This window comes from Oncorhynchus mykiss, chromosome 1 (genome assembly GCF_013265735.2).
Source record: "Oncorhynchus mykiss isolate Arlee chromosome 1, USDA_OmykA_1.1, whole genome shotgun sequence".
Lineage (NCBI taxonomy): Eukaryota > Metazoa > Chordata > Actinopteri > Salmoniformes > Salmonidae > Oncorhynchus > Oncorhynchus mykiss.
The window spans coordinates 35,423,876-35,439,560 of NC_048565.1; the positions used below are offsets into that span (position 1 = coordinate 35,423,876).

The 15,685-nt window shown below is 43.1% G+C and overlaps 1 protein-coding gene and 1 pseudogene across 1 annotated transcript in view; one reads left to right on the forward strand and one right to left on the reverse strand.

The window, feature by feature from the left end:
- Positions 1 to 11,673, forward strand: part of LOC110521975 (transcription factor Maf) — a 52,816-nt gene extending 41,143 nt beyond the window's left edge. Inside the window, exon 3 of the mRNA XM_021599998.2 lies at positions 9,862 to 11,673. The gene's annotated coding sequence lies outside the window, so the exon portion shown is untranslated. The remainder of the gene's footprint in view (positions 1 to 9,861) is intronic.
- Positions 10,920 to 15,685, reverse strand: part of LOC110532260 — a 259,982-nt pseudogene continuing 255,216 nt past the window's right edge.

A 15,685-nucleotide genomic window follows, 5' to 3' on the forward strand; every position in this document is an offset into this window, starting at 1 on the left:
GTAGACAGGAGGGAGTTTCTCCCAACCAGCTGATTATCACACACTGCTGGATACCAACTGTTTTCTCTAATAACCATTTGACCATCGCCGCTGATCTAGTCCAGCAGCAGCAGCAGTTGGTCTTTCATGGTGCGCATGAAGAGATGTAGACATAATCAGAGGTCTGAGGACAGAAAGAGGGGAGCTAACCGCTGTTGAGTGGGACTTCAATTTAGTAATGAGATCATTCAATATAATCATTAAATTAGAATGTTTTTTAAAGTTATTTCCATATAAATATTGACAGCTAACCTTTGTGTTGAATGAGAACCTATTTATTAGGGTTGAACCAGGATATGGTTATGAAGCTAGGGTTATGGTTAGGGTTTAGGTCACAGTTAGGGTTGAACCAGGATATGGTTATGAAGCTAGGGTTATGGTTAGGGTTTAGGTCACAGTTAGGGTTGAACCAGGATATGGTTATGAAGCTAGGGTTATGGTTAGGGTTTAGGTCACAGTTAGGGTTGAACCGGGATATGGTTATGAAGCTAGGGTTATGGTTAGGGTTTAGGTCACAGTTAGGGTTGAACCAGGATATGGTTATGAAGCTAGGGTTATGGTTAGGGTTTAGATCACAGTTAGGGTTGAACCAGGATATGGTTATGAAGCTAGGGTTGTGGTTAGGGTTTAGGTCACAGTTAGGGTTGAACCAGGATATGGTTATGAAGCTAGGGTTATGGTTAGGGTTTAGGTCACAGTTAGGGTTGAACCGGGATATGGTTATGAAGCTAGGGTTATGGTTAGGGTTTAGGTCACAGTTAGGGTTGAACCAGGATATGGTTATGAAGCTAGGGTTATGGTTAGGGTTTAGGTCACAGTTAGGGTTGAACCAGGATATGGTTATGAAGCTAGGGTTATGGTTAGGGTTTAGGTCACAGTTAGGGTTGAACCAGGATATGGTTATGAAGCTAGGGTTATGGTTAGGGTTTAGGTCACAGTTAGGGTTGAACCGGGATATGGTTATGAAGCTAGGGTTATGGTTAGGGTTTAGGTCACAGTTAGGGTTGAACCGGGATATGGTTATGAAGCTAGGGTTATGGTTAGGGTTTAGGTCACAGTTAGGGTTGAACCGGGATATGGTTATGAAGCTAGGGTTATGGTTAGGGTTTAGGTCACAGTTAGGGTTGAACCAGGATATGGTTATGAAGCTAGGGTTATGGTTAGGGTTTAGGTCACAGTTAGGGTTGAACCAGGATATGGTTATGAAGCTAGGGTTATGGTTAGGGTTTAGGTCACAGTTAGGGTTGAACCAGGATATGGTTATGAAGCTAGGGTTATGGTTAGGGTTTAGGTCACAGTTAGGGTTGAACCAGGATATGGTTATGAAGCTAGGGTTATGGTTAGGGTTTAGGTCACAGTTAGGGTTGAACCAGGATATGGTTATGAAGCTAGGGTTATGGTTAGGGTTTAGGTCACAGTTAGGGTTGAACCGGGATATGGTTATGAAGCTAGGGTTATGGTTAGGGTTTAGGTCACAGTTAGGGTTGAACCAGGATGTGATGTGCACATGAAGCCAGGGTAAGGGTTAGGGTTAGAGTTAGGTTATGTTAGGGTTGAACCGGGATTTGGAGTGTTGTGAAGCATGAGGGATTCATCAGCTTACCCTACTCAAATGTATCCATTTACCATAATGAAAATAAAGGTTTAGATACACTAAAATCAGGTCCACAAAATCTTGCAATCTTATGGAGACACACTCACACAGCCCAGCCCGTCTCCAGTGCTGAAGCTGTTTGTAAGGCTAAGTAAGCAGCGCCCAGGGTTCTGCATCATTTACCAAGGCTCAATAACAACCTCTTTTTCACCGCTCGACCTACCTGGCTACAGTGAATTGCGCGCGCACACACACAGAGCACAGCATATATCTTCTCCCCTGGAAGCCTTAACCAGGCACATTATATCTGTGTTGCAGCTATCTGGCCATGACATTACGTATTGTTTTGATAGATATTGATCCTCACGGCAGAGCAAGTTAAACAGAGGAGAAAAATGTGCTTTGAAAAGCAACATGGCTGCCGAGAGAGCGAGAGTAACGGGTTGCTAACTAGAGAACAGGGGAAAGAGATAGAAAGATAGAGAGAGGGAAACAGATAGGGAGGGAGGGATAAAAAGAGAGAGAAAGCAGGGTGGTTTATAAAAAGATTGAGAAGAGAGAGGTCGACAATGGAACTGTGACCTAAAAGAGAAGAGATGAGAAAAGTTGATTTGGTAGTAGAGAATAGTTTATGTGAACAAGGTACAGTAGTCAAGGATAGTTTATGTGAACAAGGTACAGTAGTCAATGATAGCTTATGTGAACAAGGTACAGCAGTCAAGGATAGTTTATGTGAACAAGGTACAGTGGTAGAGGATAGTTTATGTGAACAAGGTACAGTAGTCAATGATAGCTTATGTGAACAAGGTACAGCAGTCAAGGATAGTTTATGTGAACAAGGTACAGTGGTAGAGGATAGTTTATGTGAACAAGGCACAGTGGTAGAGGATAGTTTATGTGAACAAGGTACAGTAGTCAAGGATAGTTTATGTGAACAAGGTACAGGGGTAGAGAACAGTTTATGTGAACAAGGTACAGGGGTAGAGAACAGTTTATGTGAACAAGGTACAGGGGTAGAGAACAGTTTATGTGAACAAGGTACAGGGGTAGAGAACAGTTTATGTGAACAAGGTACGGTAGTAGAGAACAGTTTATGTGAACAAGGTACAGGGGTAGAGAACAGTTTATTTGAACAAGGTACGGTAGTAGAGAACAGTTTATGTGAACACGGTACAGGGGTAGAGAACAGTTTATGTGAACAAGGTACAGGGGTAGAGAACAGTTTATGTGAACAAGGTACAGGGGTAGAGAACAGTTTATGTGAACAAGGTACAGGGGTAGAGAACAGTTTATGTAAACAAGGTACGGTAGTAGAAAACAGTTTATGTGAACAAGGTACAGTGGCAGAGAACAGTTTATATGAACAAGGTACAGTAGTAGAGACCAGTTTACGTGAACAAGGTACAGGAGTAGAGACCAGTTTATGTGAACAAGGTACTGGAGGACAGTTTATGTGAACAAGGTACAGGAGTAGAGGACCACTTACGTGAACAAGGTACAGTGGTAGAGGATAGTTGTGAACAAAGTACAGTAGTAGAGAACAGTTTATGTGAACAAGGTACGGTAGTAGAGAACAGTTTATGTGAACAAGGTACAGGAGTAGAGAACCACTTATGTGAACAAGGTACAGTGGTAGAGGATAGTTTGTGAACAAGGTACAGTAGTAGAGAACAGTTTATGTGAACAAGGTACAGTGGCAGAGAACAGTTTATATGAACAAGGTACAGTAGTAGAGATCGGTTTATGTAAACAAGGTACAGTGGTAGAGGATAGTTTATGTGAACAAGGCACAGTAGCAGAGAGCAGTTTATGTGAAGAAGGTACAGTAGTAGAGAACAGTTTGTGAACACGGTACAGTGGTAGAGAATAGTTCATGAACAATGTGCAGTAGTACAGATCAGTTTATGTGAACAAGGTACAGTGGTATAGGATAGTTTATGTGAACAAGGTACAGTAGAAGAGAACAGTTTATTTGAACAAGGTACAGATGTAGATAACAGTTTGTGAACAAGGTACAGTTTATGTGAACCAGGTACAGTGGTAGAGAACATTTTATGTGAACAAGGTACAGTGGTAGAGGATAGCATATGTGAACAAGGTACACTGGTAGAGGAAAATTTATGTGAACAAGGTACGGTAGTAGAGAACAGTTTATGTGAACAAGGTACAGATGTAGAGAACAGTTTATTTGAACAAGGTACAGATGTAGAGAACAGTTTGTGAACAAGGTACAGTGGTAGAGGATAGTTTATGTGAACAAGGTACAGTGGTAGAGGATAGTTTATGTGAACAAGGTACAGTGGTAGAGGATAGTTTATGTGAACAAGGTACAGTAGAAGAGAACAGTTGATTTTAACAAGGTACAGATGTAGAGAACAGTTTGTGAACAAGGTACAGTTTATGTGAACCAGGTAGAGTGGTAGAGAACAGTTTATGTGAACCAGGTACAGATGTAGAGAACAGTTCATGAACAATGTACAGTAGAATAGAACAGTTTATGTGAACAAGGTACAGTAGTAGAGAACAGTTGATTTGAACAAGGTACAGATGTAGAGAACAGTTTGTGAACAAGGTACAGTTTATGTGAACCAGGTACAGATGTAGAGAACAGTTCCTGAACAAGGTACAGTGGCAAAGAACAGTTCATGAACAAGGTACGGTAGTAGAGCACAGTTTATGTGAACAAGGTACAGTAGTAGAGAACAGTTTATGTGAACAAGGTACAGATGTAGAGAACAGTTCATGAACAAGGTACGGTAGTAGAGAACAGTTTATGTGAACAAGGTACGGTACACACACACACACACACACACACACACACACACACACACACACACACACCGCCCGGAAGTGTTTTAGTTCCCCCATTTGACCTGTGCTTGTCTCACACACTGTGTGTGTGACCTTGGCTTGGCCCGCTGGTAAAGTGGAGCGTAGGAGAGAGGGTGTGTGAGCAGCCAAGCGTACTCCTCCAGATTAGCAGGCTTTATTACTGCCACCGACCACAGCCCCTACAAATCCTCTTATTTCATTTTACCTCCCGCTACCTCTCTCTAGCACACTTGCTCCCGCGCCCTCCTCTCTCCCTCACTTTTCTCTTTTTCCGCTCCCCCTCTCCCCCTGAACTCTCTCTTTCTCTCCTGTTCTCACACACTTTTCCCCCCATTCCACTTTCACTTACTTGTTCTCCTTTCTCTCCCTCATGTGTTTCTGCCTTGCTGACATCTTCCTCAGCCTCTTATTCCCCCTATTCCTCATTCTTTGTTTGTCTTCCTCTACATTTTCCCTATACCTTCTCTTTCTTAGCCTTTCCTTCCCCTGCTCTCTTCCTCCCTCATTCTATTCAGTGTGATGAATCTGTAGACAGGGCCTAATAATTGTACTTCAGCCCAAGTGCTCATTTTTCTCCATGTTTGAAAGCCATGACAAGCAGCAGTTCTTTCTCTATCCACCTTCCTCTACTCTCTTTCTCCCTCGCTCTCTTTATTTCTCTCTTCCTCTCCCTCTCCCCTCTATTCCTCTCGTACAAAGGGGTGAATAGAATAACTGATGGTTTACAAGGTCATGCTGTCTAGTGAGGACACACAGGGGGTTTCTACAGGAGCTATGTCCTCCCAGGTGCCATGTTCAGCCTCAGATATAGAGACAGAGGAAGTTCTGGATAGCACACAGCAATATATATAGGGGGGAAATAACCATGGTGCTCTCAAAGCTTAAGTAAAATAATGTTCCCTTAAATTCCAGATACCTTTATCTTAAGATAGCTAGGTGACACAACCACATCAGTCAAATATACGAGACACGAACATTCCATTCCAGCTAAACAATGGATATATAGTGTTTTGCAAAAAAAAAAACATTTTCACACACAACTAAAATGTAGGGGAAATAATCTGAGAACATAATATTTTACACACACATGAAGCAATCATTTCTGGTGAAAGAACACAAATGTGAAAAGTTGGTGGATAAAGCGTTTTGGAAAGAAACTCTTCGTCTATTGACTGTTACATGTTCATTTCTGTAGAATATTACCCCAATCACACAACCACATAGCAGTGTTAAACGCAGCCTGTACAAGGAGTGCCAGAACACCCTGGGACTAAACATATGGGCTCCTCTAGAATATCCTCACCAATCTCAACCTCACGCATGCGCATATTCACTCACACTCTCTCTCTCTCACACACACACACACACACACACACACACACACACACACACACACACACACACACACACACACACACACACACACACACACACACACACACACACGCTCTTTCTTGCTTGCTCTCTCCTCTTTCTCTTGGATCATGCTAGATTCCGAAAACTAGAACATGGTAACGCTGTACTGGATCATTTCATTGAGGAGACATTGTATTGACATAGTATGTGTGTGACTGTGTGGTGTGAGTCTGGTTAAGGTCTAGCTGGTGATGTGCTGTTCCACCTCAGGTATTTACATGTCAGAGAAAAGCATCTGGCAGAGTTACAGGGGACAGTCCCACTGCAGTAAACGCCAACGCCCCATACACACACACACACACACACACACACGCACAGCCTCGGCCCAGATCTCTATCTCATACCCCCCCCTCACACACTATAGTTACTGAGGCAGCTTTCTGCACACATCAGCAGAATGTAAAGGAGCAGACAGCAGGATAAATAAAGACCAACATCCCATCATTATGCCATTAATAACGCTGTTTAATCAACTACACAATTCAATATTGTCATGTCGATATTTTAACATAATTATGGTTCATGGCTGTAAATTGCATATTTTATTTCAAACATTACATGAGTTAAATGAAATGAGGTTTTTGTCCAATAAGCACTTTCACAAAAACTAATATTTTTAGGGATGACGGGATATTGTGAAACTTGTTTAAATACACAGGCTTGCTTGATTGACAACAATTTAATTACTCTACAATAGCACTTAATAAATATCATTCCTTTTCATATGAGAGAGAGAGAGAGAGAGAGAGAGGTGTACAGTATATTTTCTCCCTCTCAGTAGATATGTATCGAGTTAGTCTTGTCCATAGAGGGCTTTAACATTGATTGTGATCATTAAATATATCCGTTCCAAGTGGCAGCATGGCGTTCCAGACGTCAATACTACCAATATAAGCAACACAGACATATTCAAATCAATCCGCCCATAAATATGAGGAGGGAAATGAATCTTATGGGAAATAAAAAAAGGAAAAGGGAAAATAGCAGTCAGCCAGTACACATTACATTGCAATATAGATAAACAGTCATTTAACAAATTGTTAATGTCTAAATGTTTCTATGCTATATTTTAGTTTCCTATTCCTTGTATAAATTATATTGATATTCAGTATGTATTGGATTCTCTTCTGATCTGCATCTACTCTTCAGAAGCATGATGGGAAGTATCTTGGCCTCATTTATAAAATATATTTTCATTTTCATGATTCCACATCTCAGAGCATGATCAGTGTAAAATGCAAAGGATGATTCATGATTCTACATCTCAGAGCATGATCAGTGTATGAATGTAAAGGATGATTCATGATTCTACATCTCAGAGCATGATCAGTGTATGAATGTAAAGGTTGATTCATGATTCTACATCTCAGAGCATGATCAGTGTATGAATGTAAAGGATGATTCATGATTCTACATCTCAGAGCATGATCAGTGTATGAATGTAAAGGATGATTCATGATTCTACATCTCAGAGCATGATCAGTGTATGAATGTAAAGGATGATTCATGATTCTACATCTCAGAGCATGATCAGTGTATGAATGTAAAGGATGCAAAGGAACACAAATCATATTTTTGCACACATTGATGAATTCCCACAAGCATGTTTGAATTATTAATCACACGTTAAAAAAAATGCATTCAACCACAATGAGAGATAAATAGAGGGATGGTGGGAGGGAGAGGTAGAGAGAAAGGAGAGAGAAAGAGAGACTGAGGGGCCTCGGGTGAGTCAAAGGATCAAGGTCTTCCTCAGAGACGAATGCTTTCCTCTCTTCTCCTCTCCTCTCCTTTCCTCTCTTCTCCTTTCCTCTGTTCTCTAAGCGTTGGGAGGAAGTGTAATGTATTGATTAACTATCAGATGATTCCGATAGGGCCTGATCAATAAGACTTTGTATGAAAGCCAGGCAGGAACCTCCCTCTACAGTCAGAACACACGCACCCACACCCACACATGCAAACAAACGCAATCATAGATCCACGGCAGCGATGCACTCCCAGAGGACATCTTAATGCTGTTTCCTCTTTGTTTGTTGTCTGCCCAGCATCTCACTCTCTCTCTCTCTCTCTCTCTCTCTCTCTCTCTCTCTCTCTGTCATTGACTGGTTATAGCGAGGGGCTTATATGCTGTTGATGTCTCACTCACTTCTTCTCTGAAGGAGCTCAGTGACATGCATCAATCAAATCACATGATCAGTACTGTATGTGTGTGTGTGTGTGTGTGCATGTTGTGTGTATAGAGGGGAGAGGGGTGTAAGAGAGAGTCTCAAGCTTGCTGCTTCTTACCAGTTCGAGAGCAGAGGAAGATGGGTGCAAGGGGCTCAGCTGTAGCACTACTGCCCCTAGGGGCCACAGAAGGGGGTGCTGGATCTATAACTGGGGTGTACCTCGTCCTCCTGTGTCCCTCTCTCCCTGGGGATAGTGTGTGTTGCAGCAGGTCCTTACATGCCCCCACACACCCAAAAAATAAACATTTCTAAAAATAATTGTAGAGCTTAGGGGATGGACGGTGTGTTGTTTCTTCTATATCCTAGTGAGAGATTCCTTAATAAATTGCTCTAAATCTCCCTGTCCTCAATTCCTTGGGTGTTTGTGTTTGCGTGTGCAAGAGCAGCAACAAGACCGCCGTGGTGTACAGATTAGAACAGAACAGTTCATTGTGCTTCTACATCTGCATTGCTTGCTGTTTGGGGTTTTAGGCTGAATTTCTGTATAGCACTTTGTGACATCTGATGACGTAAAAAGGGCCTTATAAATACATTTGATTTGTATATAGTAGGGGAGAGTGGGGTAAGTTGAGCCATTTTTTTAAACATTCAGCATCACTCCTTCAAAGGAAATATCTACATATATTTCAGGATGTTGTGTATCCCTGGAAATATTCAGAATTCATGTAAACATAGCTTGTCCAAAAAAGTGGTCTCTTGGCACAATTTCCCGCGGGTATGGGCCGCAGGACAGGGTAAGTTGAGCCACTTACTAATTTAATTGTACTGAATTAAATATCACCACTACCTTTTTAAAACCGTGTCTCTTTATTTGCCAAACGAAATTCAACAAAATCACAAATAGTTTTTGTATTTTAATCATCTTTTAACACAGGCTTAACGCCTAACAAACACGTTGTACTTTTTAAAACACTTTTAACACAGGCCCTGTTGTTACCTCATATCCCAGTGATAATGACTTACATTACACCTGGGAAGAAAACTCTTACATTGGCTCAACTTACCCCAAGGCAAACATTTTTACTATTAGCCCACACAGCTACAGGGATGTACTTTCATGCTAGGTTTAGGACCTCATATTGACGCTTAAAGAGGTCCCAACTGATATATAGCACAATCTTAAATGATCTACTTTGGTTCAAATACAAGCACCATTAAACCTCTAACACAAATTCCTTTGATTTAGTGAAAATAGTTTTTTTTGGACTGAACTTGCTTACCACTTTTTCCATGTGGTTTCTTCCTTCACAGACTCCATTAAAAATGAGCATCTCTTCCTAAATATTTGGTTAAATTAAACATTTTGTGTATGGTTGCCTAGAAACAAAGGTAGCTAAACTGACCCCTCTCTCCCCTACTGTACTGAACTGCTGTTGAACATCATGCAGGGAACAAAGCAGTGTTTAACAGTGAGAGGGACTCTGTCAGGCATCAGCTGACTAACCAGTCGTGAGAATGATGCAGGTCAGCCATGTGATTGCTTGGTCAATGTTTCAATCACTCTTTGGCCCTTCCCAATGTTCCTGGTGGAGCGTAGTTCCGGGTCAAAGGGCGCTGTGCTGCTCACTGACCACAAGAAGCAGCCTTTCTAGGCCAATTCTGATTAGTCCCCTTCTTCCTAATATGTACACTCGTCTTGATTCCTTTCAATAGGATCCTGTCAACTGCGTGCAAGTATTGAAATGACCACAGACACATACATACTACAACAAACAGTCTTTAATGAGTCCTCTCTCTTCCTATTCTTTACAGAAACCATGACAGAGGAATGGTGATGTCTTACCAACGTCGTTCCATGGCACCGGACTGTGACAAAGCACAACGTCCACACAACGTCTCCAAACCACCCATAAACCAACCAACAGTCCCTGTACAGAAGTCCAGACAGACCCAGTCGCCCAACACTTTGTCTTTCATGACGAGATTATTGACAGAAACAAATGACAACAAAACCTAACACCCAAGAAAAAGACTTCATGTTTGATTCAACTACTAAAACTCCTGGATTCCCTCTTCCTCTGGCATCACCAGTAGCTACGGACGCAATTCTGACTCAACATGACAAAGATACAGTACCTCCTCATTGTAAATAGCATTTTGTAGAGTATTCTATGTAATAATATGTAGGTTGGAGGTCTTTAACTGTAGACGGATACTGTAGAGGGGAGAAGCGATGACAGTGAGTCCCATTTAGCCCATGATGTGAATGTAAATAATATACAGTAGGGCCTCGTATGAAACAAAACTACTGCATCTGTATATAGCCACGAAACCATACCTCTATGTATATAGGCATTACATTATACCTCCTTATTTCTCCTACCCCCCTTCAATCCCCTTAAACTAGCACAATGATACTCACCACTCCCTATATCTCTGTAGACAGACATAGAATAGATATATACAGGAGGAGACTAGAGACACAGAGGGAAGATATACAGTGTGTGATGCAGGTGGCAACACACTGGGGTGAAAAACACAGGCCCACTTTGGCTGGAACTGGTGAACTCTCCCTGCCACAAAGACGGTCAGAGGGGATGTGTTGCCATGTCGAGAGGTCTCTCTTCTCCTCTCCCTTTAGTGTTAAACTACCACAGTTCAACCTGTAGCCACAGTGTAGCTATTAGATAAGATGAATTTGTACATGTATTTTACTGCTTAGTGAAGTGACGGGTCCAGTTGAAAGGTTTGGCAGCTTTCTACAGTCCACTCAATGTACAAACTTGATTGGTTTTCATCTCCACTCCCTCCCCCTCCATTCCTGATTGGCTAGTCCTCCTCGCTCCTCTAGTCCTGATGAGGCTGTTGATAGTCAGTGGGAATGTCCATCAGACGGCCTGTTGGCCCGAAGGCCTCTCTGAGACCAGGCGCTCGCTTAGCTCCCACAGGCTGGCTGCAGTGGCCTGGTCTTCGGGCTGGGGGAGGGTAGGCAGAAGAAACAGTTGTTGAAGTACATGCCTCCAAAACCCTCCAGCTCCGGAGCTACTGCACAGTACACTGTGGTGGCTGACCCCTGTTGCTGTGAACTCACAGACAGAGAGAAAGAGTGAGAGAGAGATACACACACAACATGGAGGACCCTGATCAACATTATCTTTGTGGGAGGAGAGGACCATCAGAGAGATACACAGAAACCCTCCCGTCTGCCAAGAGACAAATGAGATCCTGCCACTCTAAAGATGCTGCCAAGACCTCCACCAGAATAAACACACATCTGGACTCAGCGACCCCCCCCCCCCCACCCCCCCACCCACCCACCATCTTTCCTGCATGACCCCAGAGCATCTGTACGAGACAGAGGAGGAACTCCATACAAATGGAGAGAGACAGATAGAGATATCGAGAGGATAAACCCCAGAGACACCCCTCTCTGCCACAGCCCATAATGATGGGACAGTGTTACCATGGGGACCATGGCCCTGTATATATATTTATATACATATATTTATTTCTATATTGTGTGTGAACAGGACTGCTAACTATCCAGAGTGCATGCTGATATATATGTGGTAAATACAATGCTAACTGTCCACAAAACAGCACAGATCTCCGCAAAAAAAAAAATATACAATTTTAGAACGTCACAATCTCCATGGGATGGTGACGACTGTTCATTCAAATTTAAAGCAAAACACACCAAAATATGTTGGGCTTCTCTATAGCTGCAATATTTGGATGTTATTTTGTGGAGGTTTGCGCACCGCAAGGGCTGTTTTCTGGACAGAAGATGTGGCCCACGGTGTTCTAGACTGGGGAGGAGGGAGCAGCTCTTCTCATTGGAGTGGAGAGCCAGAGGGTTCTATAAATAGACTGTATAAGAGAACATACAGTATATATGTGATGATTACACATCTGTTTATGTTCACATCATCTAGGGATTCATGAGGGAAGTCAGACATTTGGCTTTTATTTCAGAGGTTTGCCAGGGTAAAGAGAGGTATACACCCCTTAAGAGTAATATGTTGAGAATAGTGCTCTTGTAAACACACACACACACACACACACACACGTACACACACACGTACACACACACACACACACACACACACACACACACACGTACACACACACACACACACACACACACACACACACACACACACACACACACACACACACACAGACACACACACAGACACACACACACACAGACACACACACACACAGACACACACACACACACACACACACACACACACACACACACACACTATATACATGCATGCACACACACACACACACACACACACACACACTATATACATGCATGCACACACTCGTAAACCCCACTGCCCCTTACCCGTCTCTCTTAAAAGGAGCAGACAACCCTCCCTACCCTATACTCTCTAATTAAGTGGGAAATTACTTCTGTATTTCTCAGTTTAACATCTCAAATCCAGTATTCCGTAGTCTGTAGTCAAACTGTACTGAGACATGCCTCCCTAATTACCGTCACAGTCGGTAATTAGGAGCGGAGAGGGGGAACGAGAAGGAGAGAGAGAGCGACAGGAAGAGAGATTCCACAGCATTTGAAACAGACGTCAGAGAGAATTACAGCCAGAAGTCAGGCACTCAGAGGGATCTTTCATATAGCCTTGCTGCTGGCTAAAAGCTGCTGTGACGTTGTGAGAAGAGAAGAGACTGTTCCGGAGCTGACTTCTATAGACACACATTAAATAGTTATCCCTGGCTCACTGCTATTTATCTACAAATGAGACTGGTGGAGAGCACTGATGAAAGACTGCAGAGCACTGTTCAGTGCAGTGCACTGGCACAGCAGCAAAAGTCTGTACACACACACACACACACACACACATACACACACACACACACACACACACACACACACACACACACACACACACACACACACACACACACACACACACACACACACACACACACACACACACACACACACACTAATATACACCCACTTCAAAGGCCCAGCCTCATTGAGACTCATTTTAGCATCAGCAGTCCAAGCTGGCAGAGCTTAACACAGGAATAGACACACATACTGGAAAATGCCCAAACTGCTCCGGCGCGCACACACACTGACACTCATTAAAATCTAGAAAGACACACTCTCACACACACCCATTCACAGAATAAAGTGCATGCACACTTACACACTCTCATTGAGAAATACAGACACACTAAACAAACGTCCTACTCAGTGTTGGTAGTAGCAGATTGAGGCAGTTAGAAACAGCAGATGAAACAACTGCATCTCTCTGCTGTCTCCCTCCCTGCCAGCACACTGATAACTCTACACACCTCACAGGACTGGCATATCAAAGGCTTACAAATGTCAGTCAGCGTCTAACAGACACCCAGACCCAGACATGCACACTTCAAAAGCAGGGTGGCACACCATTTAGCTAACTCTCAGTTAAGGTATTTGCTTTAGAGACCTACACACAAACCCATTGGAAGATGGAATATATTTGCCTGCTCATTTCACTCTCGTTTCACTCCTCGTTTTCACACTGTTTTAGGTAAAAGGTGGTCAAGCAATACATTGGAATGATTTACACCTGACCTGAAAATACTACACTGCACAGCTGTGGACTCTGTGTGCTCTGAGGGAAACTGTGCACACAGCAGAGAGAAAGGGAGGGAAGGAGAATTGAGGAGAGAGTGAGTGTGTGTACATGGGGGTTATCTTCTTGGTGTTTAGCGCTGCCCTCTCACTACTTGACCTGGTGACCCCTGTAATAGATAAACCTGATGAGATTAGACATTAACAAGCTGAACCACCAGTGTCTGTCTGTCTGCCTGTCTGTCTGTGTCTATCTATCACAGGAAGAGAGAGAGAGAGCAGGAGAATGGGCTGGGTCTAAGACATGCAAACACAAACCTCACACAAACCTCACACAAACTACACACTCACGCACACACTCACACACACGCACGCACACCCACGCTCTCTGATTTAAACACTCTTATACACTCTCGCAGACACACCCACTCATTCACTCCAGACATGTACAGTAACCCAACAGATGTGTTGTATAATCATGTAAATTATAGATAATACCTTTACATTTTAGGCGTTGACCAACCAATGTCTCTTTCTGTTTTTATACTAGTATCTTGTCAATGTCAATTCTGATTCTGAAATACATCGTTTTACAGAGAAATGGCTCCGTTTTCTTAGGGTTGTTATGTTCCTGTTAGACCGACCTGACCACCACACACTGGTGAGTGGAGAGGAGAGGGTTACACCAACTGTCCCCTAGACAGTACACAAATAACCAGAACTGAAAAGAGGGAAAAGGGAGAAGACTAAAATCACTCCCACAATATGCTAAAAATGTAGCAGGGTCCTAGCCAACCAGAGCGTCTCCAATACATTTACACACACAGAAACCCAACCTCTGCATAGGGAGAATCTATATGCTTTAAGAGATGGAAAAACAGGCACTAAATCAGCAGTAGTAACCTGACCCTGTCTGGCAGAACCCTCACTGCTCTGGAAACTGGTCCCGGATCACATTTATGTCTTCCAATTTTCAAAAGAATGAAAATATACTTTGGAAAGTATTGTGCAACATTTAACGGTTAAACAGCCACAATTCGGGCCTCGCGAGTGGCGCAGCGGTCTAAGGCACTGCATCACAATGCTAGAAGATCACGGGTTCGTGTTCGATCCCGGGCTGTATCACAGCCGGGAGACCCATGAGGCGGCACACAATTGGCCCAGCATTGTCCGAGTTAGGGGAGGGTTAGGCCGGCTGGGATGTCCTTGTCCCATCGTGCTCTAGAGACTCCTTGTGACGGCCGGGCACATGCACGCTGACTTTGTTCGCCAGCTGTAAGGTGTTTCCTCCGACACATTGGTGCGGCTGACTTCCGGGTTAAGCGAGCAGTGTGTCAAGAAGCAGTGTGGTTTGGCGGGGTCGTGTTTCGGAGGACGCATGGCTATCGAGCTTTGCCTCTCCCGAGTCCATACGGGAGATGCAGCAATGGGACAAGACCGTAACTACCAATTGGATACCAGGAAATTGAGGAGAAAGGAGGGTTAGTTTTTTTTTCTCCGAAAACAGCCACAGTTCAATGTATTGAAAAGCAAGGTGGGAGAGTGGTGTTGAAGCAGTTTACTGTATCTCAGTTATTTGGCGTTATCTTCATAGTATAACATGTTATTGTGGTGATCTTTAACCATGTCCAATCACTCTGCTTGTATACTACAACAATAATAAAACAAGCATTGTGCTATTTGTTAGCATAGGGGTATTGTACCAGAGGAAAAAAACAGGTCTGAAAAAACATGTTTTCTTTCTGCCTCTTCAAGGTTGTGCTCTGTCATTCTGTCTCTGATAATATGCGTGACACTTTACCCAGACGTCTGTAGTTATGTAATTGACCTCTAACCCCTGACCCCTGACCTGTAAATACACCCAGTACTGTAGAGCAGTCTGTTTTTGTCCCACCCCGTCCTGTCCTGTCCTGTACATAAGAACATGTAAATATCAAACAGCTATGCATGCTGACACTCTAGCACTTCTTTCAGGTACTTTTATAATCCCAAACTTCTCATATGGCATGTGCTGAAAATCAACTATAAAAA